This window comes from Asterias rubens, chromosome 8, assembly GCF_902459465.1.
Source record: "Asterias rubens chromosome 8, eAstRub1.3, whole genome shotgun sequence".
Classification (NCBI taxonomy): Eukaryota; Metazoa; Echinodermata; class Asteroidea; order Forcipulatida; family Asteriidae; genus Asterias; species Asterias rubens.
The window spans coordinates 14,649,256-14,653,776 of NC_047069.1; positions in this window are offsets into that span (position 1 = coordinate 14,649,256).

The window sequence follows — 4,521 nt, forward strand, 5'->3', positions numbered from 1 at the left end:
ACGTGGCCTACATTTGAAGAGTAGTAGCTCATGTAACCGGATTTCAATCTACCACATACATCCGATCTGCTGATACCGGCAGAGCGTTCCAACCATGCAATACTATTGATTAAACAGATCAGACATCCGCAGATAATATACTTAATTGCATTTGTTTCCTGTAAATTTCATTACAAGACATAGAGAAACCCAAACGGATGCCATTTCAAATCACCATTTTTTCTTCTCCACACCAAGGTGATACTTCTCCGGATTTAAACCCGCTCTGCAATTTCCCAATCCTCGTTTCGGGTCATGGCCGAAATTATAAAACACAATTACACACAGTTATAAACCAGTCTTCAAATACAGTTGTCTGTGGAGCAAGCGATATCAACTTTTAATGGTGGTCGGAGCATACATAAAAAGATAAGGGGCTTGTTGTCCTCCAAAGAGAGGACATCTTGTAACCTCATTTTCCGTTTCCACAAAGCGTTGGTGAAGAGTACGCTGTACCATAGCTGTACAATGTTTAAGGCCCAATGTCACAGAGTTGGTTAAAGGCAGTGGAGTGGACACTATTGGTAGTTACTCAAAATAATTATTATCATAAAACTTTTCATGATTACGAGTAACGGGGAGAGGTTGATAGTATACAAATATTGTGAGAAACGGCTCCCTCTGAAGTAACGTAGTTTTCGAGAAAGAAGAAATTTCCACGAATTTGATTTCGATACCTCAGATTTAGAATTTAAGTCTCGAAATCAAGCATAAGAAAGCACACAACTTCGTGTGACAAGGGTGTTATTTTCTTTCATTAATATCTCGCAACTTCGACGACCGATTGAGCTCAAACTTTCACAGGTTTGTTATTTCATTCATATGTTGAGATACACCAAGTGAGAAGACTGGTCTTTGACAATTACCAATAGTGTCCAGTGTCTTTAAGCACAAACAAGTAGCTAATAACACCAAAACGAAATGATGCTTACTAGAATCAGATTACTACACTATCGTCCTGGTATCCTGCTCATTTCTGCTAGGCAATGAAATTGGGCCCAGTGGTTGATGATGACGAGTAAGCCCTCGTTGTACAATCATAAAGCTACAATGTACCATCAGTTCTTGAGTCAAACCCACGCTCAGCGCACGTGCACACGGCCAAATCAGCAAACACAAAATGAGTCTCACTCCGTAGCATTACGAAATTAAAGACAAGATTTTTTAATTCCGACGAGAACGCAGAGCGCTGATTATTTGTTTAGCATCCCACGCGTCTAGGTTAAAAATAACAATACCCCAGCTTTATCGAACTGTGTCAATAATAATTAAAATATTTATAATTGGGAGCACATTATTACGGCGAAGAAGGGCGGGAGATCATGTTGTGTGGGTGTGGGGGCCTTGTTTGGGGGGGGGGGATAGAGGCGTGTGTGGATTCGAAATATAACTATTATTGATTACAACAGCCACCAATTGTTTCTGAAATAGAAACTTTGATTGGCTGTAATTTTCCTGATTCTTTCTGGATCCTTCCCTTAATCCCTTTCCCCCTCTCTTTTTCTATAAATGGATATGTATTTGTTTGTACATGTTTTATGCCTCTGAAGAAGGTCCGGTTTGGATCGAAAGCTAAGGCCATCTACCCTACTTATATATTATTGATTACAATAATATATTCAGGGAACAAATTTAATGTATATCTGGTAACACCAATAATAAAATTAGGTTTAGATTTACAACAATTCGTAACCACCTAACTACAGTCATGGGACTAAAGGCATACAAAGTATTTGTTCAATGAATGAAAACTGGCCGAGTTGTTTTAACTTGTTGTAATAACTTCGAGAACGTTTGAATACCTAACAAAACAAGTTAAAGCATTTGTTCCTTTTCTATTTAATTTGAAGTAGAACTTCAGTCCTCTGCATACAAGACGATTCGTTCATATTAAATCTAAAAAAGAAGATAGAAAACAGAATCTGTCGCACTTCAAATTGCAATCTAACAGTTTCTCTCTATAAATAAAGGTGCTGGATAACAAGCACTTAACCGTCACCAAAAATGTGGCCATCTAATTTATTAGCAAAGGGAGTAACATTACAAAACAATTTGCCAACAGTTTCATGACGTACATATCTTATAAGTTAGTCTGTATCGTCGGAGAAAGGCGACGAAAAAAATCCCCCACAAAACTCGAAGAGCAGCCCCCCAAAAATTGCCAACAGTTTCATGACGTACATATCTTATAAGTTAGTTTTCACCGTCGGAGAAAGGCGACGAATAAAATCCCCCACAAAACTCGAAGAGCGTCAATGACTCAAAGCAAGCTAGAAAGTACAGCGGCAACAAAAACGCATTCATACTCACGTTAAAAGACACGAATATATTAAATGTTCCCAGTCGCTGATTTCAATAAGGAATCTCACTCATGTCGACAGTTCTGTTTATCACTTAAAACCAAGTCCCTGACGAAAATCACACGTGAATTTCCACAGAAAAATATAATATATTTTAATATTATACGTCAGACCATCATAATGCATACAGCACTTCTGCGGTGCGTGTATGGTCGGTAGTCATTAGTAGCATGTGCGCTGCATCAGTGCATACACGATCTCAAATAACTCGAGTATGCACTTTTTTAGGGTTGAAACTCCAATCTGTTCAGGTTTTTTTCCTTCATTTTTTCCCCCTTTTTTTTTTACGTTTTCAATTATTATATATATAGCCTACTTCATTTCCAATCGATAAAAAAGCCCAATCGAGAAAAGAAAGAAATATTTGGTGACTAAAGATTTTACTCAACAGCCCGTGAAGCACCCGGGGTAACACGTTGCGGGTCAATGGGGACAATCTGAACTTGGAGACCAGCGAGATTGCTTGCACAATAATTATGGTATGATTTCGGGTACCGCGGTTAAATAATGGCAATGGGTATGGGATAGCTGCATGTAGATGCCGAGGGGCTTGGGTAACCCCTAAAGCACCCCTGTAGCTGTAATAGTTGTTAGGGTGGGTGGGATGATTTGGTGGTTCGCTCTCTCTTATGCTCTTACCAACTCACCATGATCCAGCTCTGTATGGCGTTTATACAGAAACCGATTATCACACAGAAACTGTATGATGTTTTGAGAAATCGAGGTGAACAGTTATGACAATAAAACAATGTTACCTTTACTTGATCTGAATGCTTTTAAGAAATCATTTCCACCAACCAATTCACACTGTGATTGTGCGAACAACGTTGACATGCCCTGCAAATGCAGACAAAGTCCGTCGCATGGTGGCGCTATTTAAAACAAATATGGAAGGGCAACAAGGTCCCCGATTGCACGTGTAAATCGCGGGAACAATGTTAATCAGTTATGTAAATAGATCTATTTGGGGTAAACCACGCATGCATCATCCGCTAACAATTCTTTCTAATTTTGTTGGACAATGATAAAAGAAAGTATCTTCAAATTTTTGAAGGTTCGGTTTCCTGTTTATGGTGAAAAGCAACCGACCAAACAGTGGCCAGTGAACGCACCCAACTCAGGCGTGAAAACAATGAACTCAACCCATGCAGATATCCGCAGTAAAGAAATAATACCTCCCCCCCCCCCGCAAAGCTTGATTAATTTTTCAGTTCAGTGGGGAAATTAAACGATGCCTTTATCCTTTTGCAGGTGGACAATATTGCCAAAGCAAGATTCAAACAAGACCATGTTTTTAGAGAATGTTAGAAAGATGCTTGATTGAGGATCAAACTCTGATTGAGTGTCTTCAGACAGTAATTGTACAAATTCGTTACCCATGAACAAAACTATTGGAGAGAGAAAAAAGAGTACAGGAAAACATCGAATCAAACTTAAGTTTTGAAAGCTGTGTCTGATTATAAAAGTTCATATCAATACCATTCACGTAGACAAATATTTCCGTCTATGGGGGCTCAACGTCAAAGTAAAAACAAAATTGCAGTTGAAGATTTTGGTATCTATATTGCAGTCACAAAAAAAGTAAAAATCAACCAAATTATGCGATATATTTTTTAAGTTCAATGTTCACTAAAACCGGATAACCTCATTATTTTTATGAACCATGTGTTTTCCTGGTTAACGAGTTTCCTGGCAAGAGTCAGAAACAATTTATTAAGTTTAATCAAAACGAATAAAATTCAAGGATTTTTTTCCTAATTCGACCTCACTGTGTTCTTGCAATTAAATTTCGTTTTCCTGGAAGCATGATTTCGTTTTTCATTCTGGTTCGTTTCAGTCATACTTTTTTCATTTAAAGACATTCCAGATTTCACTGTTTTTCTTTCTACAGACGTTCTACTTAATTTTCACAATTATTCAGTTGAATTTCTAGTACAAAAGACACTGGACACTATTGACAATTGTCAAAGACCAGTCTTCTCACTTGGTGTATCTCAACATATGCATAAAATAACAAACCTGTGAAGTTGCGAGATAACGATGAAAGAAAAAATACACTTGTCACATGAAGTTGTGTGCTTTAAGAATAGTTGATTTCAAGACCTCAAATTCTGAACCAGTG